Source organism: Harpia harpyja, chromosome 17 (genome assembly GCF_026419915.1).
Source record: "Harpia harpyja isolate bHarHar1 chromosome 17, bHarHar1 primary haplotype, whole genome shotgun sequence".
Classification (NCBI taxonomy): domain Eukaryota; kingdom Metazoa; phylum Chordata; class Aves; order Accipitriformes; family Accipitridae; genus Harpia; species Harpia harpyja.
The window spans coordinates 23721581-23746957 of record NC_068956.1 but is presented as its reverse complement, the minus strand read 5'-3'; the positions used below and the strand labels follow the sequence as shown (position 1 = coordinate 23746957).

Below are 25377 nucleotides of genomic sequence, written 5' to 3'. Positions count from 1 at the left end.
ATACTGGGCATGATGTAATATGGTATGGAATACCCCTTTAGGTCATCTGGGTCAGCTGTCCTGGCTGTGCCCCTCCCAGTTTCTTGTGCACCCCCAGCCTCCACTGGCAGGGCAGTATGAAAAGCTGAAAAGTCCTTGACTTAGTGTAAACACTGCTTAGCAACAGCTAAAACATCAGTGTGGTATCAACATTATTCTCATCCTAAATCCAAAACACAGCACTGTACCAGCTACTAAGAAGAAAATTAACCTTATTCCAGGTGAAACCAGGACACTATAATGTGAATGCCTTTATGTTCTGGGCTTAATCAGCAAGGGACTGTGCACAGAAAATACCAGTGTGTGTAGAAATTAAATACTGTATGTCCCATGACTGGCTTCTTATCAAAACAGCACTGATGATGTATTTACTAATCCCATTTGTAACCCCATTATCTGTGAATGGATGCTAATACAATTATGACACATGAAAAAGCATTATTTTCAGAACAAAGAGTGACAGTTTTGGGGGAATCTCTGAAATGGTTTCTTTGCTAGTTCCTGAACTAATTTGTCACATGGAGAGCTTGCACATTTAGCAAAGCTGAAAAGAAGGGTAGGGATGGAGAGATCTTTTTATAATTCAGTTTTCAATGATCCCACTTTAAAGATCCTTAGATAAATCCTTAGAAGCTATTCAAAGAATATTATTTGGAGGGTGAGAAACAGTAAAAATTCCCCTTGGCATAAAATAATTCAAACGAGATTAAATCTTGCCTCTCAGCCTTTCTGAAGACTTTTTTTGGCAGTTTGTTATATTAATTTGAAGAAAAAAATTTAAATACCCTTAAAACTACTTAGAAATTCCTTGCAGCAAAATTCTGATACAGGTCCAATGGGAAGCACACAAATACACAGAGCACAGAGACAATTGCAAGCCTGGCTAAGGTTGTGCCTGGAGTATGAAACCCTTATCAAGATGCATATTCTAAAATTAATCCAGTGAACCTCATGGTAAAGGGAGAGTGCCTACATAATTGCATTTTTTACATAGCTTTTCACAAAAGCTTTGCAGGAGGAACTTTTGTAGCAGGTTTCTTCACAAAAGAAGGTCATTCTGAACTATATCTGATGCACTGGTGATAGCTTCTCTATGGAGATTATTCAATTCTGTAAATTTGTTCATGGAATTAGTAGAGAGTATCTGTACTAAATACAATGAAATTCAGCCCTCAGTTGCTTTCTAGTTAAAAAAACCAGACTACTTTGCTTCCAAATTTGTGAATCTCATTTCAGTAGTATGTTGGATGAATTCAGTACTAATTCATGAAACTAATAAAAAAATGAATTATGAATCTTAGGAATAAATTTGATTCAAACCTGATGTCACACAGTCTGCAAGTGTAAGAAAAATTTCAGTGCTCACAGAATATCAATCTAGTTTTTATGGCTGCCTGCAATTATCCAACCTTCATCAATTTAATACAATCATCAGTTTAGTCCACCTAGAATATTACAAACATTTCACTGTTTACTGCTGTACTTCACCATACTGCTCCAACATGCAAAAAACTTCTCTCAGCTGAGGAAAATCCTATAGTAAATGTCACACAAATGACATGAAGTCTTCTGGCTGATATCTAATACCTAGACAATTTGAAAGTCCTAGTGAAAAGAAAGAGACGATGTCCAATTTAAGTTACATAGATAAATATCTGACATAAAAACCTGCCTAAATACAAAAATATTATAGAGTAAATCTTATTAATTAATGCAAACACATTTCTTGAGACATCTGCCCAGCACCTATACATAGAAGGTCTTCTCTCAGCCTTGCTCTGGCCCAGCCTTGCCCCATTCCTAGCCTGCTTTACTGACGCAGACCTCTGCCTTTTCTGCCCATCGGTAACCTGGCCACAGGTGCTGTTCCTCTGCCCCGTTATCTGTTCCACATCCTACTCTCAGCACAGTACATCATCTGTCCTGATCCTGCACCGCCATAAATACGCTTTCCCCCCTTTTGTGAATTCAGTAATAAACGAACCAATGTGCTATGTCTATCTTTGCTACAGGTGGGATTTTCAAAGCTCTTTAGTTTTACCTTCCATTGAAGTTAATGGCAGTATTACTCTTCTAATCAATTTAAATAAACCAGGCCAGCATGGATTACCCTCAGAAATCTGGCTGTGCTTGTTATTTCAAGGAAACATGTTTAACTAGTAACAAGAGCTAGAAAGAACCCTAAGTGGACTGATTCTTCATTGCTGCCCTCTCCAATTTTTACTTTAATATTTGGCAGTAAAGAAATGCAAGTACCGTTAGGACTGTAAAGTGGTCATACTGCCCGCTTAACACCTGATAGCGATATACTCATAAAGAAATCTCTCTGATGGCATCCTAGCAGCAGTGAGCTCCTGTAATTCTCAGGTAGCCTTCCATGAGGCCAGGGGTGGCACGGTCAGCAGAATAAAATGGTTTCTAGCAATGATCACAGAAATTTTTCAGCCAATTCAAAATCTACAGAGAACTGATGTTTTCTCTGAGGCAAGAAACAATTAGTTTCAACCTTGTCGTAAATACAGCACCTTTTCAAAAAGCAGGAGAGCTTAGACTGACAAGCCTACAAGTTCTACATTTACCACTAAGCATTTTATCAGTAATATGTAGTCATTTTAAAGTAGTTGACTTCACACTGTAAACCACCCTGTATTGGTATAGTTTGTACTTGCTGCCAGAAGGGAAACAAAGCAGCCCCAGTTGAACCACGGGTTTTAAAAAAGAAGCGATGCAAATTACCCTGTGTTACAGTACCACAATTAAATGGTTTCCAGTATCTGGTGTGGCTTCTGAGCACTTAAAATTAATGTGAATGCATCTGTCCTACACTGTCTACATAACACAGATACTCCCACAGTCCCTGGAATTTCTCTTTGAGAGTCTTCTGGGAAGCTTTCCTCCTGTCGGGATTATCTGAACTGGAGTATTTCTATAGAATCAGGAAGGCTGGAAGTGACGTCTGGGACATCTGGAGGTCTCTAGTCCAACCTCCTGCTCAAATCACTTCTCGTGAGAGCAGGTTGCTCAGGGTCTTGTCCAGACAACTTTTGAATGTCTTCGAAGATGGAGGTTCTGCCACCTCTCTGTGCAACCCAAGTCCTCATGGTAAAAAACATTTTCTCTCTATGGAGTCAGAATTTCTCATGTTACACCTTTTATCCATTGCTTCTTGCCCTTCTACTGTGCACCTTTGGGAAGAACCTGGCTCTGTCTTCTCTGCAGTCTCCCATTAGATAGTTGAAGGCAGCACTAATTGTTCTTAGCTGTACCACACAGAATAGAAAAGGCACCTTCTTTTTTCAAACTCGAGAACCTTAAACATCCAACCTGGGGTTGGAGGAGTCATCGAGGAAGAGAGGCCCAGGTCAGCCTGAAGGTATTCAAACCCACAGCTCAATATCCTAGGACATGGCCTGAGATCAGATGGGAATGGGAATTACTCTTCAGAACTTATGCCCAGTGCTGAAACCATTATGCAGGAAAGACTGAAGATTTCAGAAACCCAGAGAAAGGGAAGAAACACTGGGGAGCCTGGCTCTGTGACTCTTTTCCATTCTGTTTTTTGCAGCAGGAACAGATTATGTATTTTGCATGGAAAAATCATTGCGTAAAATGCGTTAGTGGTACTGGGAGCAGAGACTTGCAAGCTGTAGGGTTGTTAAGATGTACACTCAGGCTCCTTCCTTTCACTCTCTCTCTGTGGCCCCATGAATCTTTTCATCACTTCAACTCTGTGCAACGGCCCTGCTAGGGAGAAAGGTAGCTAACCACCATAAGGATTAGTTGATTAAAGTGTTTGCAAAAATGCTTTGAAAAAAAAAGGAGGTCTAGTTAATGTTTTACACACTGCTATGTAACAGAAATGTGTTATTAATCATGTTTACCATGAAACTGATGAAACAGTAAACTTGAAGGATTGTTGTTGTGCTAGGCACTGTACAAACTGAGAATGGCAGACAGCCCTGCTCAGCCTCATAGGTTTAGAAAAGGAATAGACATTAAAGATAGGACTCATCTGGCCAAAGGCAGATAGATGTCTGCTAGACATCATAAATATGAATTTCCTCCTAGTAATGTCTTTTTCTCACTAGTGACAGGGGACCTCAGATATTGAGATCTGAAATGAAGCTCACACCATGAGAAAGAGAGGCAGTACTAAAGGGTAGAGCTCACAATGACTTTGCAGCAAAAACCATCCATGTCACCTTACTTAGGAGGGATGAAACAGCTAGAGAGTTAAGTGAAAGAAGGAATAACATGGAGGGGGCCAGTACAGAGGAGAGAGAAGCTCTAGGAAGTGTAAAGAGAGGGAGACTGTGATGGTGGCATGAGAGAGAAAGAGGCAGAAAGGGACTAGATGGTCAATGAAAGATGTACAGAGCTCCCTGGGTGTCCGAAGATCTCTGCTTTGGGATCTTTGGAGGCTCTTCCTCCTGCCTTTGAGCTTTGCAGGCAAAGCTTCCCTGCAGGGTGTGAGCTTGGCTGGAGGGCATCGCCCCAGCTCCCAGTGCCCCTCAGTGAGCCCCTGTCCCTGCACAGGTCTTAGCCATGTGGTGGTATCTTTGGCTGAGTCCATTCCTTTTCCCTGTTGCCTCGACTGTTCCTGTAGCTGCCTCTGCCAGCTGCTACATTATGCTTCTGTTTAGCACCTGTGACTCCATCAGATACCTGGTTTTTCCTTCCACTGTATTTTGATAATAGCCTGCCTTCTCTGATAAAAGGACAGGGAGACGTCTCTTTAGGTTTACACGTTGCTCCCCACATTTAGGCGCTGTAGTGCTGGCAGCATGTGGGATTTCTCCCCTTATGTCTTTTGTATCTCCAGCTAAGTTGACTTCAGACAGGGATATCTAGTTCACCCAGTACTGAGGTATCATTAAATGACTCCTTATTCAATGCACACATGACTTAAGGTGATAGGATGTTTTGCTTCAAGACAAAATAGCAATTTCTTTGAGCTGCCTGGAGGTACACACCATTTTCAAACTAACATTTAAATCTTACCCAAGGAGGGAGTTTAAAAACATATGTCAATGCAGTGCATTTTAAATGAATCCCTGTGAAAGAAACACTTGAAACGCAGAGCTCAGTACTTAACCCCTGATATGTCAGCCTCACAATGCCTCAATAAACCAGAAAACTGTTCTAAAAACACAAGGAAAGGAGCTGATGGTCGATCCTGAATAAATATAGTTGGTAGGCAAGGAGTAGAGGAGTAAATGGCTGTGCCACAGATGTAATGGGACATCACTGCCTAATCTTCCATCACTGCAGATGATGGAGAACTGAGGTTCACCAGGGCTGAAATAGCCCCTGGTTAGCCCTGCATCAGGAGAGCATCATGGTTGCTTTAGAGCTCCTTGGCCCTCTGAGCTCTTCAAATATTCCAGGGGTAAAGCTAGCAGAGCTGTGTATCATACAGACTCCATATCATTTATATTCCTAGAGTCCCAAAGAGAGATCTGGGCTGCCTGTTCTGCACTGTCTAATCCCTAGGGGATCTCTCCAGGGTCTCAAAAAAGATTATAAGTGCATAAAGTTAGCCTGGAGAACTCAGACTGAATACACTGAATGTACATTTGTTCTTCTTAAAAGAACAAATTCAACTTTTCCTATGGCCAAATGTGCACTTAGTGTGGGTTTTTTTAGAACAGTGGATTTGACACTGCTAGATTTCATGTTTTTTTCTCCAAGCCTTTGACAGTTCACTGTAAGCTTTGAAGTCTGCTTCACATAACCATGAGATGACTCAATAAATGTCAGCTAATTTCAGAATTATAGATTCACTTAAGGGCCTCAAGAGCTAGAGTTTAGCACCAAAATTAGCAGTCCCTCAGAGACCCTCACAGCAGGACATTTAACACTTTGTTCTCAACTTTTGTGCCATGGTTTGTGTTCTTCACAGATGGCCAGACTGTACTTGCTCTTTGCATTGGTGTACAGGGAGATGGGTTTCCCTTCCACATCTGTATTATCCCCCTTCTGCTCAAGTGTGCACCTTGCGGAGTTGCAGTCCTGGTCTCTTGGTATGTTCTTCATCAGTCAGTTTGCATAATACATTTTACCATCACACTTTTTCTATTGTGCCTTTTATCGTAGACTTACAAGACTATAAACCACCTCAGAAGATTTGCTGAATCTAATGTGCTAAGTGTGAGGCTCACGTAATTGTCTCTTTTTCCCTACTCTGCTGCATCCATGGATTTGTAGCTCCACTGCAGCCTCTCCTGTCCTGTGGTCCCGCATACCAGATGCAGATGATCTGTGGTCCAGCGACCTGCTGCCTCTTGCCTAAGAGGTACCAGGCAGCAGAGAAGCCACCAAGCTCTGCCACACTTTGGGATCTCTTCCTGAGTAGGGTGCCGTGGTTAATGGACTGCAGCTCGGAGACACAATCTGCAGGCTCCATGCTGCGGTGTGACCAGCTCCCACGCTCCCACCTTCACAGCTTTAGCCAGGACATAACACTGATATGTTCAGGCTCTCTTATGCTATAAATTTTTTTTTTCCCCACTCACTTGAGAAACAGAAGAAGCCAAATAACATTGGTGAGGCTGAGCAACAGTAAGATACAAGTTTTAGAAGATTTATTTGCAATTTTGTTTTGTTTTGTAATTACATTGTCCATGTCACACTGCCATCTCAGAGGCAGTTCAGACTACCTGAACTGCTGAGCTGTCTGCATTTGAAATACTGCTGCTTGTGGAATAGACCATCTCCTGGAACAAGCTTCCAACAATATTGCTATTTATGCCTGGTCCATAAAGGGAAGATGTTTGCAGGATGCTAATCTCTCCTCCCTTGCAGCTTGTTCTGAGCAGAGCTAGAGTACAGGGGTGTGAAGCGCTTGTTATTCTCGATTACCTAATGCTAAGCATGCAAGTGGGGAATCTGTTCCTCTGTAATCAAGGCCAGATGAAAAGCTCCCCAACCAGCAGATGTCTGAAAAAACAGTTTGTTCTCATTCCACACTGTACCTTGCAGGTGGTTGTAATGATTTGCCCAGAAGTCTACTGCTGCACCGTGTATAATCAGGTAACTTCACTGAACTCGAATTAGACATTTAGAATATCATCCACACTGAGCAGAGGCAAGAAGATCTTTATTACTGTTAATAGCTGGGTTACTGTGTCTAACCAAAATATCTTTAATGGATTACTTAATTTAAGTCATCTTCAATTCAGAGTAAGAAAGCCGGCTCTCCACAGCTCTCTACAGCTTTCTACAATCGCTGTAGGACTTTGATGTTGTGTTTCTTTGTAGCCACTTTCCCTCTGGAAATGTGGCACATAACCTAAAGTGTTTTAAGAGGAAGAAGGTATATTTGTGTTTTCTCATATACCTTCACATCTCACAGAGGCAGCAGTTCCGGACTGAAGTGGTTACAGGGAGCCAAAGTGGTTATGGAGGGTCACAAATAGCAGTGGTACGTTATCATTAGGTGTCAGTATTATGTCATATCATGATTTGCCAGTAGATGGGAGGAATGCAAGTATATTTGGCTTTTGGCTACCGAGAAGAGGAGATGCTTGGCATCTATCGAGGCCCTGGAAGGGCTGTTCCTCATCTGATTGCCTTCTGCCTGGTTTGACATGGTGCTGGTCTGCTCAGCTGGGGCTCTCAGTCCCCTCCGGCAGCTCCCAGTTCACTTCTAGGGCCAGAGTGTAGCTTGCTCTGCCTGAGACATTGCAGGTGTTCCCCAAAATTTGCAGCTCCAGGGGCTGAGAATCAGACAGACTGTATTACAGAGAGTCTGTGTGCCCTTTGCTCAGGATTTCCTACATCAGTGGGAGTAATAAGACCATAAAATCTAAAACAATCCACAAAGAGCTGGATAATTAAAATAATCCAGTGCTACAGGACTTGCTGGCTCGAGCCGCTCCTCCGAGTAAAGCCAGCACTCTGAGCAACAACCCTTTTCATACCTTTGCCTGGCTCCAGGGCAAAGGAAAAGACAAGGAAATGCCTTTCAGTCGTTCCCTTCAATTTTTTTTCAACTGCTGCTGGATTTTGCATGGGTTTCTTGGGGCACTTGAGATAACACACGATGAGCGTCACGTCCCTGTAGTATGCAATGAACAATTGCACTTCAGTAGAGGAGGTGGAAGTGTCATTGGTGACTGCAGAAAGACGTTCACTCATCAGAGTGACAGGCCAGTAACTGTACCAGCATGTCATCCCAGCATCACTGGGGTGGCCTTTCCAAGCCTGGCTGCCACTCCTGGGCAGCAGGGGTGTACTTGAGCTGCCACTACTGGTATTACCTTTGCTTTCTAGATAAGATAAATAGAGAATTTGACTCTCTGGCACAGTTAAGTCTGATACTTCTCACAAGCGCTAAATTCATTCATTATTTATTGTTGTTGCTTATTATTTGTGAAGAGCTGGCTTTGTGCTCAGCATTTTAATGAATTCTGACTCCTGTCTCCACTGAGTCTTTCAGAAATATGACAAAATGGAAAGCAAGTTTTTTTGTTAGTGAGGATTAAAAGATGCTGTGAAGCAAAGATGAAAGGACTGTTGTCACCCACCATTTCCTTTTAAAACATACAGTGTTTGGATTTATAATGTGATGCCAAAGAAGTGTTTCCATTAGTATGCATAATCATTTGGGGGTAGTACCAACTATGCTAATTGGTAAGAATGACCCAGGGAGGCAGTCACAGGGGATTTGGAAATTTCTGATCACCTGATTATCTCAGGGCAGGCAGACAAATTTTGAGGGGAAAATACCATGCAAGCCATTTCTCAAGTTGTCAGTAGGGGTCTGTTTCCCATTTATCCTACCCTCTAATTTCCATTTCTTGATTCTTAGAGATTGGCATTCTGGAAATACAGGTCAATGAGGAGTGCAGACTTTAAGGACATGAGACCAGCCTGATTCTGCAAGATGGTTACCTGTGACATTGCTTGTACCTTTCCAATGAATCTGTTAGTGACAAAAGGCTTTCCCGTGAATGCAGCATCAGTGACATCAGTATCACTTACTTTCCTCAGCAGCCATGTTGCATCTTCTGCCTTTCTTGGCTTGTTACATCTCTCTCTGCCGTTTTCTGAAAGTATGACAATTTGGTCCAACAAAGTAACTGTCATTGTTTAACCCCAGCCAGCAACTAAGCACCACACAGCTGCTCACTCACTTCCCCCCCCGCAGTGGGATGGGGGAGAGAATCGGAAAAAAAAGTAGAACTTGTGGGTTAAGAACAGTTTAATAGCACAGAAAGGAAGAAACTAATAATGATAATCATAACACTAATGAAATGACAATACTAATAATAAGAGGGTTGGAATATACAAGTGATGCACAATGCAATTGCTCACCACCCGCTGACTGACACCCAGTTAGTCCCTGAGCAGCGATTCCCTCCACCCCCACTCCCCCCAGTTTATATACTGGGCATGACATCACATGGTATGGAATACCCCTTTGGCCAGTTTGGGTCGGCTGTCCTGGCTGTGTCCCCTCCCAACTTCTTGTGCTCCTCCAGCCTTCTTGTTGGCTGAGCATCAGAAGCTGAAAAATCCTTGACTTTAGACTAAACACTACTTAGCAACAACTGAAAACATCAGTGTTATCAACATTCTTCTCATACCTAACTCAAAACCATAGCACTGTACCACCTACTAGGAAGACAATTAACTCTATCCCAGCTGAAACCAGGACAGTAACATAACTATATGAAGAGACAAGATGCTGTAGTTGTACATCTGCTTCAGCTCTATTCATGTCTTACGGAATAGAAAATAATATGGAAATTGCCAATGAGGCACTAATCTACACTTGTTTTACTAATGCTAAGACTAGTTTCTGCCTAGCTCCAGACTCTGGAGAAGGTGGCAAGGCAACAGGCTTGGAGATCTCCCAGGTGGTTTCCAGCTCAAAGCCCTCTTTGGAGTCAGTCGTGGTCTTTTAGCACATCACCATCTAGATGCAGGTTTTGCATCTTTAATCCCTGTAAGCGTAATTAGGGAGGCCTGGATTTACCAGAAGTGCTGAAGAAATGTTAATCCTCACGCATTTGCCCCTGCCCCTTCTGACTCCCCTCCCAGAGCCCTGCGCTGAGGGCACGAGTGACACCCGAGTGGGAACGGGTGGGATCTGAGAGTTCATGAGGAAGCCCAAAGCCTCCCCTCATGGCTAAGGCAGTCTTGAGCAGCTCTTCTACCTCCAGGACCATAGCACAAATTAGAAACCACAGACCCAAAAACAAGTGAAGCGTTTCTCCTGGCAACGCTATGCTGGGAGTGGCTCAGTGCCCTGTGCTTTGGGATTTTGCTGGATTGCAAAGGAAAACTGGGATTTAGCTAACGGAGTCCCTGTCACGTCCAGGTCTTGAATGCGCTTTGTCCCCATCATAGTACCTAGCAGGTTCAGGGCTGCATCTGATGCTCCTCATTGACCTGGCTGCTTTTCCTTTGTCTTCAGCAGATTTTTAGGTTCTGCCTCATTAAACCTCAAAAGACCTATAGCCTCCTTTCACTGACCCAGGCTTGCCCTCATTTGCCCAGGGGCCCTTTCCCAGAGTTTGAGGAAGGAAACCTGTGTTTGGTAGTTGATGTCTCCCTATGGCTGAGGGCAGCATTGGCATACGTGTCTGTCTGTGGCAAGCCTTATTTGTCTTTCATATTGGTTTCTTTCTCTCCGGCTTAGCTCAGTGTGTGTTTGTGAAGAATTTGAGGATACTTTTTGCCTAAAGGTGACTATATGCATGCATGTGTAATGTAGAGAAAGAGAGCAAGCACAGCTGTCCTCTGGACCCCAACTGCTCCCTTGCTTACTGTGCAAATGCTGCCTGCAGCACTGATGGGGATGGGGAAAAAGCTGTGACTTCTGCTCCTTGCAAATGTCCCTCCGTCTGCTTGCAGCACTACTGAGGGAATACACTAAGGAAAGCACGGATAAGGTTAGGTAGACAGAACAAGGTTTCAGCCTGCTTTTCCTGTTATTTTCTAGGGAAGTGCTGTTGAAGCCCAGTTTCCAGAGAGGTAAAAGTGTATTCCAATGTATGTCACTGTGTTGCTGTCATTTGGATGACTGTATTTGTTGGTGTACATAACCAGAACTGAAACATGTATCTATGCACTGATGCAAAAAAGTGGGGAAGAGTCTTATACTAAATTATTTGCAAAAGGAAATAGCTCCATGACTGCCCTTCCTTTGAGTTGCTGTGTGTCCCCTGTTTTGACCAAGTACACTGCCTTGTGAGTAAGGGTAGGTGGGGAAGAAGCACATTTCAAGAACGGGTTACTCTGTGCCAGAGAAACGTTTTGCACAGGTCTGAATGGGAGGCATTGTCAGAAATCCTTCATCTCATGGTAAGGCCTAGAAGTCCAGTCCAGCTCAGAGGTTTAGGTTTTGTACAAACAGGAAAGAGGTTAGCTGGCGAACCCCGCACCCTTTCCTTTTCTAGGTAGAATCAAGCGTCATGTTTTCTGAGATCAGCAAATATCAGCAAGAAATTCAGGCTATTTATGTCCAAAGCAATAAAATTTTATTTTGAAATGTGCTATTTGGCCTAGTTCAAAAGAAGTAGAGGTATTTCTATTTTTAAAACGAATACATTAACTTTATTGTAGTTCTTCAAGTTAGAACCTATGGAGTCTCAGAGGGTCATAATTTAGTCCTTTTAAACTGGCCTTTTTAAAGTCTAAGAGGAATCCTAAGCATATATAATGTTCACATAACAGATCTGTGTACTTTTACCTGAGTCATCCTCCTCCTACTTATATTGCTATTTGTTTACTTAAAACCAAAACACAAGTCTCTGGGGAAACCATTGCCGTAAGCAAACTATGGGTGGTTTGATCTACATCGCAGTCACTTCTCCGAGGGGCCTGAGCAGTGTAACTTCTCATCCTCACTGGTAAACACCCCAGGGTGTGCCAAGAAAGCCAAAGTAAATGGCACTATGTTTAGGGGTTTAAAAAAATTTCTTTTAAAACAAAGATGCTTTTTCTCCCTCTGTCAGTAACATGCTTCCCTACAAAACCACTGTTTTCTGTGTAGTTTCCTGTGACTTTATAAAAACCATGTGCTGAGCTCTTTCTTCAGAAAACTGCCCTTCTACAAATGGAGAAAAATGATGCTTTTTGGAGGCTGAAGTCCTGTGTCAACTGACATTTGGCTGCTGGTTGTAGCACCGCCTTGGTTATAATCCGACAGTCACTGGACTTGACTCACCGACAACTAAACGTGTGGCCCGATGTAAGTGACTGTAGGAGCCGTGACTGCCCCTTAGCAAAACAGGGTGGAAATGTCACTGGGGCCCCTGCAGCTCAGAGAACGATTCCAGCAAAAATCTGGAGTAAGCTTTGTGAAGGCTGAGCCAAGCCGTGTTTTTTGTAAGCAGGGGTAAGCTGGCAGCATCAGCTGTTCGCAGAGGGGCAGAAGTTAAAACCCTGATGGGATACGCTCCACAGATGACAAGTGGGAGGATGCGCTGGCTTTGCTGACCTTACAGACCTGTGGAGGGTGAGTTTCCAGAGGACCAGCGGGACAGCAGTGCTGTCTTCACGTTGGTGATGTTACCAAACTCTGCAGGGGTCATCCCCTCTACTAAACTTTTACGATCTGTAAGTGATTCTGCTTCACCTTCCTTAATAGACTAACATTTCCACAGCACTCATCGACAAAGTAATCAAGTTCCTCCATGCAGGAGTAAATGTCTTCTAAATAACACAGTCGATTTAATTTGATTTTGGACTCGCTGAGTGCACTCACACAGCAGGATGTCGGTACAGGTATGGATGGTAAATACAACACCCACAGTGTGTCACCAGTGTCAGAGCAAACAGGTTTCTGTTCTGAACAAGAGACTGCTTTGTTCCCTGCAACTGCTCCTGCCCTCGAGTGCCAGGGGATGAGTCGTGGCTCTGCTCTGGGCTACCTGGCCACCGAGCTGCCTTGCCTTGCCAGGCTCCAGGGGCAAACAACTTGGGAGGCCAGCTCCTCACCTCCAACTGACAGCCGAGGGTGGAAAAGAAAATGTGACAGAGCCTGGGCAGTAAACTCCAAAATAGCCATCCATGAGGAAGATATGTTCAGAATAATGCAGTCCTGGCAATCCAGAAAAAAAAAAATATCTCCTGATATTCTTGGCATCCTGGCAGTGCTGTGGATGGAGTGGATGGCTGCAGTACGTCGCCGTTGTACTGGTTTTCCTGCAGCCCTGAGGTTCAAAGACTTCTCAGGATAGGTCTAAACCACTCTTCTCCTTTGGTCCCAATAGGCTTCCAACCACCTGGGCTGCAGATCAGCGTATGAAGCACAATGCAAAAAGCTGTGTTTCTTGCCCTGACAAACAGATAAGAGCAAAGGTCGACAAACTCAGATTCAGCTGAAGCGAGGAAGAGCAAATTCCAGCACCGAGGGCCCTCTGCTCCATGCGCTGGCTCCAGCTGCCAGGCATTTAAACCCACAGGCTGTGAGCAAGAGATGGCATGTAAAATATGAGAAGTGGCCAAGTTTATTTAATATGTTGGCTTTTCCACTGCTTTTAGCACTGTTATCAGAACACTTAATTTAGTTACATGGAGCAATGTGGAAAAACACTGGTGAGCATAAAATGAAAAAGCTACTTCCAAGTAGCTTCCAAATTAACTATTAGTCCCTTTGCATTACTGGAAATCTAATAAGGCACTGATTACATATAGGACTGATAAGTTTTAAAATATGCTCAGCTTCAGCTTTTATATACATATTGCTCAAAAAGCCTCAGGGCAGGAGAATATGAAGACATCTTGTCAGGACCTCAGCGCTGATACCACTAGGTCTTTTGAGCTGGCTGCTCAAAGGCTTGTTCTCCATTCCCACATGGCAGCTGAGAAATGGCCAACTTCGTGTGCTCAGCGGTCATTTTTCTCAGTCATTCTTTTGGGATGGGACCACTGTAGCTGGAAGATGAGCTAATCAGCTCTCCAGTATGGGATGACCCAGCTAATGGGAAATCCCAAATAAGGCAGGTCATGTGGAAAGCCCTGGGGAGCACAACAGCAGCCACCAGCCGGGGTCTGTAGAGCTCACCAGAGCTGCAGGCTCTGCAAGGGTTTGCTCTCCTGACTGGTGTTCCCAGGGGCCTGGGGAGCCAGGCTTGTCCATGGGCTTTGCCAAAGAGCAAGGCTTGCCGTGTAGAGGAGAGGGCTTATTTAATGGGGACTTAGACAAATCAGATATGCTTCCCACAGCCACACACCACCCTTTCCTCCTGTGGTTGCTTGAATAGTCAGTGCAGCATCACTGGAGAGCGGTGGGGACCTGTGGGCTAATGTCAAAACTGCCTAGAATGTGAGAGTGAGCAATGGTCAACTCTTTGCTTCCACGTTGGCTTGAACCTGGATATAACCAGGATGGGAAAACAGCTACTCACGGGGAGTGTCTCAGACTATAGCATCCTGTACAGACACAGACAGAGCGTGATTTGCTACCTTCATTGTACCTGTAGCTTTTAGAGCCTTTGTGCCCTGCCCTGTGTTCTGGCTCTCTATTAGGTCGCATTTTTGCATTCATGTCTGAGCATTGCCAAAAGAGTGAAATCCAGCTTCTTCACCCATTCTTCCTGCCACTTTTCATCACCATGTACCCTTGCTGCTTGCCTTGTTGCCAGCTCTGGCATTGCTCCAAGTACAGAATAAGCTGATTCAACTCACTAGCACGGCCAAGAATTAAGTCAGGAAAACGAGTGAATAGGGAGAGGGAGGAACATGCAGCTGGAAGTGGGGGCAGGAGGGAAGGGGAATCAAAGAGGAAGATAGCAAAGACCTTTCTGTGGCAGCCAGATTTTAACTTGGTTCAGTAGTGACGTGGGATCACAACTTCCCCCTGAGCAGCAGCAGCAGTCGTGTTAGTCTTTTTGGGGGGACTCTCCAGCATGAGTAAACATAGCAGATTCTGGCACAATTCTTTCAAGAGGCTACTGGTGACATTCATATCACAGCTTGGACTACAAGCAGATATATCACGTTTAAAGAACAAAGTGCCGGTTTTGATTGATTGATTGATTGACTGATGCTGTGTCACAGGAAGGCTGTGCTTGGGAAAGCATTCAGCTTGCAAGTCCTGCCTCTCTGAATACTTTTTACCCAGAATATTCATGGCTAGAGGAGGAAATTCAAAACTGTCAGGCAAGGCAGCATGCAAACTGGTCTTTCAACTTGCTGGGCCAGCTGAGCAAGAGACTTGAACACTAATACTGGGAGACCTTTGAAAGGATTTTCCTTTTTAGAAGGCAAACTACCTCCCTAAAAGTCTATGCCTCCCTGTAAGCAGGACATTTAGAAAGTAATTTGAAATCACTCCCACAAGTGTTCAGCCCTCTTTGAAGCATGACCAGCTACAGCAACCTGCGCCGTGCAAAAGCCAGCAAGGGAGGAGGCAGAATGTCAGCCTACAAGTATTTGCTACAAAATGTAATACAAAAAGAAGGGACATTTCCCAGACCCTTCTGAAGCAAAGCCAGGGGTGACTGCACCAGCCTGCTATGGTATGCTGGCACTTAGACCAATATTTGACACTCCCTGAGTTTCCTTCCTCCTCTGTGCAGGTGTATTTCATCAGCGGGTGAGTGCCACCACCCAGGGGAAGATGATGTCAGCATAGCAGGGCTGGGGTGGGAGCAGGTGGAGGCTTGCAAGCAAAGCAGTCAAGAATCACAAGGTGACTTGGTAAATCAGAAGGCAGGAATTCAAATGAATGTACACAGGCCCGATGGAAAGAGAGAATTTAATCTTCTGCTGTTCTTTCCTAATTTTTCTCCTGCTGGAGTCCTTTGACAGTGTGTCTAGGTACAAGTATTGCATCATCTGAATGGACTCATTGGTGGCTCAAAGCTCCCAGGGCCCTGAAGGGCAAAGGAGCTGCACAGTAGCTTTAAAGAAATTAACACTTTCATGGGAGTTGTTCCTGTTTTCATTGAAAGGAGATAAAAGGTCTCCAGTGTTGTGCAAACCATCCATCTATACTCACCATGGCTTGTAAAGTATGTGCTGGGACAGATCTCAGGCTCAGCTAGGAAATAGCAATAACGGCTGTTGTTAACGTGAGGCTGCAGCTGACCAATGTTAAGATGTTATTGTACGCTAAGCACTTCTTCCCCTTCTTTCCCATCAGGATGCATCCCAGCCCAAGCATGGTCCTGGTTCATGACTGCGTGTTGTGAATGCTGTCCCTCCTGTGTGAGCTGGTTCATCTCACAGGCTATAGAAAAACAGGAAAAAAAAAGAACCATTTTCTGTCAGTTGAGAGAGCTGAATTGGCTCATCGAATTGTCAGAGGAACAGGAGAGCTGGCATTAGGTGAAGACCACTGCCCAAAAGGGAGAGAGGAGACTCGCTGCCCTGTGTCAGTGGTAGCAAGCCATTAACTAAGGCATGCACCTTGTGAAACCTTACCCTCTGATGCAGTGATATAATTGCTCATTTCATCACTCCCTGGCACAGTTCTGTGAAAAAGGTCTGCACTAGACTCAGTGATTTTCATGGAAGGCTTTTCCAGATCATTTTGAGACTGAGAAGAGGGGGGACAAGATGTGCCACCCTGTTGGCAGATCCGAGGAGACGGTAATCTTCAGGGAAGTGTGGGAGGGATAAAGAAATAACCCCTTAACCCTGTTCATCTGTGGCCTGGACAACATCTCTGGCTGTGGCCTAAGGGTACAGCCAGGCAGTATATTTAAACTGGGCTAAAAGATAACTACTGCTAAAAAGTGCCAGGCAGCCCCTCTCCCCTTGCCACTTGGGTGCACTCCTGCTGTTTCCCTTGGAGCAGCACTGATGTTCGTCTTGACTCAGCGGTGAGCAGGTCAGGGAGTTAATACAGGGTAAAACAATCCGACAGGAAGAAAATTAAGATTTTTCTGCTCACTGAATAAGATAAATCAGCTAATGGTGGAGTCAGACAAATGCCAGCTCCAGGATAAAGAGATGGGCAAAGCACAGCCCTTTCAACGGCAGCCGCTGTTAAGAGTGGCACAGCTTCATCATTAAGAGCTGTAGGCTGCAAAGATATTACAGTCGCACTCCAGTCTGAATACAGAGCGCCTGCCTCTTCGGGCATGGTGTATCTATTTGCTGTAGCTGATATATTGGCCACTGTGGTATTTAGGGCCCAGATTCAATAAAGTTCAATAATGTGATGCCGTGATACTTTCCACAACACCATACTGAACAGAGGTACACGCACAAAGTTTAGAAAACTTGAGCAAGGGAAACAGCCACAAAACGAGCTCGGTTCATTGATTGCTTTGGGTAAGGGGCATCCCTTCAAAGCATTCACTTTGAATTTCAGCTTTAGCTTTTGTAAGAGCGGACCACAAACCTTGTTTTATTCGCTGTGTGCTTTTATTCTGGGTTTTGCCTTTTAAGTTTGCCTCAGCATTTTGTGGCCTTTGATGGAGAAGGCCTTGCAGACTGCATCCTGCTGGACTGAGTAGGATCCTAAGGAAATGATTCTGTAAAACCCAATTTACGGTCGGAGCGCCAAGGAGGTCAGCCCTGAAATGGAAAGAAGTTCTCAGGCCCAGCTCTGACAATCTGCTAATCCCTCCAGACACTTTTGAAATGATATTCGAGACTCCCATTGCCAGACGTAAATCAGTATTACATTCCATAGGATAGTTCAAGGATGCCTATAGAAAGTTCATGTTTTGCATCAAGGGCTCTGTAGTTGCCTGTGTTTTCCTTGCTTTGTTTTGTTCCCTATGGCTATAAGGCAGTACTCAGACTTCCCCCCTCCCCGCCCTGCAGCCCCCACCAAATAGATCCTTGGTGCACACAGCAAAGTAAATAGATGCCGAATAATTAAACTTTAAAAATCTAGCTGAAAATCCATTGTCACACAAAATGGACTATACAGATAAGAAGCAGGTAATCGAGACAATCTTTTACTGTCTGCACTTAACCATAAATGCTGGCCAGAATTCAGGAAGGATTAGGTGTTTCTACAGGAACCAGAGCATTTGCAAACATAGCACTTAGCAGCTGCTAATGTTTTGTGCTTGCAGCTCTGGGCCAGAGCCCATTTCTTGTGTTCCTTCACTCCTTTGCTCTCTGAAACACCATTACAAAAGGACACAGGACTTTTCTGCCATCTCATAGTGGTTCACCTTCAATAGCAGTCCTGGTCAGTGTACTTGTGCAACTTTCTGTTATCTATCTCATGAAATCTTGTGGATGATGTTGCCCAGTTGCTACAATTCTATGTTATCTATGTATGGTAAAACAGTCTAATTATGATACAATTTTAGAGGAAACAGTCCAAGTAGGATATCATCACTATTTGGTCAAAAACAGATGCAGAAAAACAAAGCTAACCGGTCTTAGCACAAACTATATTGTGTATATTTACCAGGAAAGGTATTTCTAGAGTCCTGCTAAAAATAACTTACAGGATGTATACCACTGTTTTTGGTTTGTTTGTTGGGGTTTTTTTTTGGTAATTAATAGCTTATTTAATGGAAACTGGGCTCAATTTCCAAAGAGCAGAGACTTTAGTACTTATATTCTCGCTAAGAGCAGAGTATTTGTTTGGTAGGCACAGTGTACAGCAATAAACCTGGTTTACTTCTTGTATATTTTATCATTTTTTACTAGACGATAGTATGTAATTCAAAGTTGAGTTTTTGAGTTTGTGATGTCTGATTTTATATACCATGTCCGGAGGCTCACAGGTACTGTACCTCAGTCACCTTCTGAAGCAGACTTTCTGAGCTCAGCCAGCTGATATTCCTCAGGTACCTGCGTGGCTGCAACACAATAGCATTTCAGTGGCTTACAATCTGTAGGATAAGGGAAGAGCATTGTCCCATTTGACTGAGAGAGCACAGGTACCAAAAGGCTTAGAAGGAAATTTAGTATTACATATAATCTAGCGTAACTGGGGGCTGCTGTTCTGCAGTCCCACTGCACTGCCCACCCATCTGCCTGCACTGCCTGACTCTGCATCCAGCAATTGCACAACTGTGGCTATGTCAGCTTAAATTGCTGATGAAATGGAAAATTACAGCTTTTGGTGTGTGGGTTTTCGAGTGGATCAGCTTGCTGGAACAGCTGCCCCAGTGGCCCCGGTGCAGGTATGGTGCAAGGCAAACACAGTTTATGGTGGGGGATGCTAGGAAAAGATGGAGCCTGTAGCTCACAGTTATCAGTTGATTACGTGCAGTGTCAAACCGAGCTCAACCGCAAGTCCAAAGAAGACCTGGCCGAGAGTGTAGCTCCCGCGCACCACCTTGGTGCCACCAGAGCTACAAACCTCCATGGGCTTCACTGAATTATTCACGGAGCCAGGGCAGGGGGCTAGCGGTCCACCCTTTTGGAGTTGCTTTAAAATATTTTAAAAACTTAACCAAATCTTGTCTACTGAAAATGTTTTGTCTTCATATACCCAGTAAGTGTAAATTGCACAGCAGCATGGTTTTGTGCCATAGCTTTACAAGCTTCATAATACCTACTGGTTTCTTAAAACAATTACAACATTTCAAATAACACTTGTATATTTGGTATCAGGTCAGGATATTAGCTGCTGATAGTTCGAGAAATATGTACTGATGCTGGAACTACATTTCAGAATCTATCCTTTAAAAAGTTTAATGAAACCTCCCCAAAGGGTAAGACTTCCAAAATCGTGAGTTGTGAATGCACATTTAGAACTCCTCTTTTCTTTGTCTCTTCTCTTCCCAAGAATTTTCCCATTTAAATGGCAGTTCAGGAAATAACTAACGATTCTCAGCCACACTCCAGTAAAAAGATGTGGATTAAGGATTTATCTGATTGGGGGGGGGGGGGGGGAGAAGTGTGGTGTGTGGAAGCCTGCGTGTTGGGGGGGAGGTTACAGTCACTTGTAATGAATCTCAAGGTTGGAGGAAAACAGGTTTTAACTTCCAAAATGGTAGATGTCTCACTCTCTATGCTGCTCTGTTGTTTCCAAGCTGAAGCACGCATTTAACCCTGCTCAAAGACAAGTTTTCCATAGTAAATAAGACAAAATTAGGCCCTTAAACAGATTTGTAAATAAGGCAGTTTTCATAAGGCAACATTGAGTTAAAACACTGAAATGTTGCTTATAAAGCCCTTTTCAACTCCAAGTACCAAGGTTCGGTTTTTGTTCCTTTACCCCCCACCCCCATCTTTTTGCAGCTGGGGTCAAAAAAGCCCTGCAGGGTAGCACGGTTTTGCACATGCTGCCAGTCTGCTCCCACAGCCTAAATTACCAGTAAAAGGGCTAGAAATCTGAATGCAGATCTGTGTACGGCGGCAGCAGTATGGATGAGGGGATGCATTAAAACCCATTAAACCCCACGTGATCCCTGCAGCACAATTCTCTTTTATCTCTCTCCTCTCCACCACCCGGAGACTAAAGAGCTCATCTCCATAGGGCTCATCTCCATGGGACTGGGGAAGCAAAGTCTTCCACAGGCTTTACTTGTTTCTGATCCTCTGCTATTTCGCCCGGTATCTGTTGTGGCTTTATAAACTTCATGGGGAACTTTTAAGAGGTTTCAAGCATCTTTGGAGGAATCTGATAGATATATGTGAATTAGAGGAAAATACAAAACATTTTGGGACCTCCTTAAAAGTGCCTAAAGTTTCACTTCACTTAGGCATTAGAAATGGGCGGTTTATCTGAATAATGGATTTTTTCCTTTTCCTTGGTAATACACCTCTTTCAGAGAGTCGTGGAAGTCCTTAATATTAACTGCTGTAACGAAACGACCCCTTGGTCTGGGTGTGAAGTCTCTAGCGTATAAACATTCACTCTCTTTATTTCTTCCTTAGACAAACGAAACCACATAAACGAGCCCGCTGCAGGCTGGATAAATCTTTCTCATAATGACTTGTTTTATGCAGCTGGCTTCTGAGGGGGGGCCAAAACCTTAAATGTGGTTACTATGTCAACAAACGACGGGATTTAGGCATTTTTCTCAAGGACTTACGTCTACAGAAGGCTGAGGGGAAATTTATGGAGCGTGTTGTGCTGACACTCTTCCAGCTGTTCCTCCCCCTGATTCGGGGGAGGCCCAGGGACGGCTCCGGGGGGGCAGCGGCTCCTTCGGAGACCCCCAAGCCCTCGGAGGAGCCGGGGAGGGCTGGGGCTCCTCACGGAGGGTAACCGGGGCTGCTCAGGGGGAGCTGGGGGCGTTTCGGGGGAGAACGAGAGCACCCCTGCTTTTCTTCGCGCTGAGCTGAGCTCCTTATCTGGTTTTTTTTTTGGGGGGGGGGGGGGGGGAGAAGATTTGTGCTTGCAAGCGCCTGCTGCACTTTCTGAGGAGCCGGCAGAGAGGTAAGACGGCTGTTTTTCTCTCTGGCTTTCCTTTCCTGCTCTTTTCCCCATCCCTCCCCAAGTTACGAGCCCTCACCAGCATCCCGGTCCTGTTCCGTCCCCGAAGCCCCGAGCGTGGCCGCCTGCCCGCCGCTGCCGCGGCCCGGGGGCGGCCGCCCTCCCGCGGCCCCTGAGGCACCCCCGGCCCCAGAGGTGGCTCCGGGGGCAGGCAGCCTGCCCCCCCCCAACCCCAGCCTCGGCCGGCCTTCAGCTTTCGAGTCCCGTGTGACCACGGCCCGCGGAAAAGGGCGAAACATCAGTGGAGGGATGCTATCCCCAGTTTGGGGTTATTTGGGGGTCATGAGCGCTTGTGGGGCTTTTGTTGTTGCATGAGGAAGGCCTCGTACCTGCACGAGGTCACTCCTGTTCGTGTCTGATCTGGAAAAATCGGTTAGGATGGGCAAGGAATGGTAGAAGTTGCTGAGGGGGATTCGGTGCCGCCTGGGAGACGAGGAGATGTGCTGGGAGCTGCCCGTGTGTAGCCGGAGCGGGTCCGTGCGGATGCTCCCCAGCCCTTCTCCTGGGCAGCTGCCCACCTCTCCCCCCTCCTTCTCCAGCACAGCCGCCCACAATTCCTCCGCTCCATCCTTACGTAGCACGGCTAGTCTCGTTTGGGCTAGTTTGTTCACGGGATTTTTGGAATTCATCGCACAAGCACATTTTTTTACAGGGAAAGCGAAGGCCGTGTGTAGCGTTTTCTGCTTCCTCTACACCCACAAACTCTGAGTCTTAAAAAGCTGCTGCCTCCTCGACTCCTATCGCTGGCATCAACAAACCCGCTTTAACAGAGGTACACGGGGCCTCACGTATCGGGCCACAGAAAATCCGTCTCAGTGCTCCTGCAGGAAAAGAACAGCTGTGTGGAAAGATCAATAAACACAACCAGTTGCTCCAAGAGTCATAAAATGGAAAGACTCTGCAAAATAAAACGTGAGGCATGGGACCCTGGCTCCAGACACTGCAGGAGAAGTCCTGGGAAACTCAGTAATTAACGAGAAGCCTCAGACTTGTTTTCTTTCAGTGGTTCCACACAGAAAAGTATTTGTTTTAGGAAAGGAAATCACAGGGGTAGGAAGAAATAGTTACCTGTGCAAAAAGAAAGCTTGTTTACGCTTAATGCATTGGAGAAATTGTTCATGAATGGTTTACCTATGTGAAAATAAAACGCTCGCAGCGCTGCCAAGGCCAGAGAGACCTCAGGTGAGCTGCATATTTGCTGCCTCACCCTGTGAGCTTAAAGTGTCTGGGGCTGCTTTGGTTTTATTCACTCTAAAAAAAAAAAACAACCAACCTGTGAAAAACTGTATGAAAGCTGTTTCAGTGAAATTTTCTTCTTTCCACCTGCCTTTCCCATGTTACTGTAGCTCTTTGCTCCTTTGTTTAATCTGTGTATTTCCCCAAGTTTTGCCTTAGTGCCGAGGAGAGAGGAATCCCTTGGGAACGCACAGGTCCCCTTGCTGGCTCACTCTCTCCTCTCCATCCCCACCCCGAGCCCTCTCTGCCCTCTTTGCAGCTCTCTCCTCCCACCCCCTTGCTCTCCCCAACCTCATCTGGTGTGGTGCTCCTTCCCCACCGCTCTCACGTCTCCCCCAGCCTGGTCCACTCTTGCTCTCCTACCTGTAGGAGAGCTCACCAGCCTGTGCCACCCCTCCTCCTTGCTCTACCACCACTTTGGGGACCGGTGTTTCCCCCCAGCCTTCCCTGCAAGCACCCACGACAAGTTTCCTGAGGAATGCCAGAGGCTCCCCAGCGATGTCATGTGAAGGAAAAAGAGCTGCCTGCGGTTATATCTTTGCTGTAGGGCAGGGTATGCAGGATTCATGCAGAGCTCTGAGCACGTTTCCTCCACGCAAGCAGGTGTAGAAGCAGCCGTAGAAGCAGCCAGTGGTTCCCCTGCCTGTACAGAGCTTAACATAAGGAGGGATGCTCTTATCTCCTTCCCTTTGACATTTCTTCTTGAAGCTCTTTGACAGCTGTGTGCCCAGGAACTCAGATCTTGAGGTGCGATTGATCGACAAATTAAGATTTCTAAATGGTTATAAAGCTAAATCCTAAAATTAGAATAGTTTGTGTTGTGTAGGGGTTTGTATACACGTGAAAACTTACCGGTAAAACTACCGCAGTAATTTATACCTCTTCGACTCAAGCAGGGGTTTGCAAGGGGATCAGAGGGAGCGGGTGAGAGCCTACAGCCCCTCTCGGTGCAGTGCACGCTCCGTGCTGTGTGCCAGGGCCATTGGTCCCTCCTACCATTTCCTTCCCCAACTGACTGTCTGCGTTCAGGCCCCAAATTCATCACAAGGAAACCTGCAGTCTAGGAAAGCTGTCCATTTAGTGCGTTGTGTCACTACAACTGTATTAGTAGTAGCATGATCCCGGCTAATTTTCCTGTACAGGCAAAGGCCAGTGGTCTGCTTTGAGCCTCACTTCTGCAGCCTTTTGCTCGTACGGGATCTCATCCAAAGCCCACTGATTTCCCATTCATCTTGGTGGGCTTCCACTCTGCCTCATTGCAGCTAATCTCACAGATAAGAGCTCCAGGATTAGGTTCTTTGATTCTGCCTCAAATGAGTATTAAATTCTCCTAAGATCAACCTTACTGCTAGGCGATATCTTCACTGTTGGATTCACTTTGGGGCTGAGCCGATCTTGGATATGTGCCTTCACGATTAGATTCTTCCCCTTCTGCAATAAGAATGTCCCAGTCACAACGGGGATGTTGCAGCGACACGCTGCAGGGCACCATATCAGTGTGTGGGGCTGACTGAATCAAAAGCTCTTTTATACGTGGGTGCTGCAAACTGCCTGCCTTCCTACAGGGTGGTCAAATGGGCAACGTTATCTGAGCCCCATGTGCTTTGACCCCCAAATGTCTCTTTCCAGCAACACTTTGCACCGTACTCACGTGGTTTCCTAAGAGACTGGTCCAGCCCTGCTTGGCTTAGAGCAGCATTTCTGTTCCCTGTTTGTACTAGATTTACCCTGACATAGCCTAGAAGCAGAGGAATCACATGAAGTTGTTGATTAAGAATCGCTGCCACCAATGTCATTCATGGATGAAGACTCTGGGTTTGTGTTTAATCAAACGTGGTTAGACACACTGTAGGGACGGTCACTTTCAGTTGCAAATAGTTTCGAATTTTCTTAAGGGATTAGAGAGACCATGTCACTATCCAACAGGGATTTGCAGCTACTGCACAAGGCGTCCTGCTCTGAACACGGATGTGACAGTTTATGAATCTGGGGTGAAGCAGAATTGAATTGAGTATACAAATTAATCTCTAAGTCCTCGAACTCCAAAAACCCCGCTGTATTTGGGAATGACTTTGAAACTACTCAGGTTCAGTTCTGTAAAACCCTATGGGTAGGCGCCAAACTAGACTCAAAAGCCAAAATTCTCTCTCTGATTAAAAGAAACATAGTATCATTGATAAAAGTCTGTACCTTGTCCTACAGGGACTGAATCTAGCTTTTATTTGCTCCTCTTTTTGAAATGGGACTATCATGATCTTCACTTATCAGAAAGCCACAGATAGAGAGGCCTTGCCTTCCTTCCATGGAGAACAAAGTTACACCTTTCTCTGTAGACAAGACTCTTCCAATGTCAAACCTAAGGGAGACGGACAATCCTGAGGCTAGGGTATCTGACATTAAATTGAGGTAACTCCTAGATTATCAGTGAGAGTAGTTCATATGTAGCCATGACCAGAATTTTACAATTGTCTTCTCAGAGCCAGCCTTAGAAAAGATGAAGACATGAAGGTACTGCTTTTCAGATGGAGCAAAACTTTATTTTAATTCATTGACTGACCTGTAATTACAAAGCACCATGCTGCCATCTCACAGGAACAGGTCTGTGCAGCAATGTAACTAAAGGTGGCATTTTGGGACACTGACTCGTAGATCCATATTAGAACCCAAACCAGTGATGGAGACATCTGGACCTAACTGGAAAGATCATAGCATCATAGAATCATTTAGGTTGGAAAAGACCTTTAAGTCCAACTGTAAACCTAACACTGCCAAGTCCA

The 25377-nt window shown here is 45.1% G+C and overlaps 1 protein-coding gene across 3 annotated transcripts in view; it reads left to right on the top strand.

Moving 5' to 3' along the window:
* Positions 1-25377, top strand: part of SPATA13 (spermatogenesis associated 13) — a 165030-nt gene that overhangs the window by 62846 nt on the left and 76807 nt on the right. Inside the window, exon 1 of one of the 3 annotated variants that reach the window (XM_052812621.1) lies at positions 21284-21307. The exons of the other annotated variants lie outside the window; for them this stretch is intronic. The gene's annotated coding sequence lies outside the window, so the exon portion shown is untranslated. Of the gene's footprint in view, positions 1-21283; positions 21308-25377 lie in introns of those variants that run through there. 3 annotated transcript variants of the gene reach the window in all.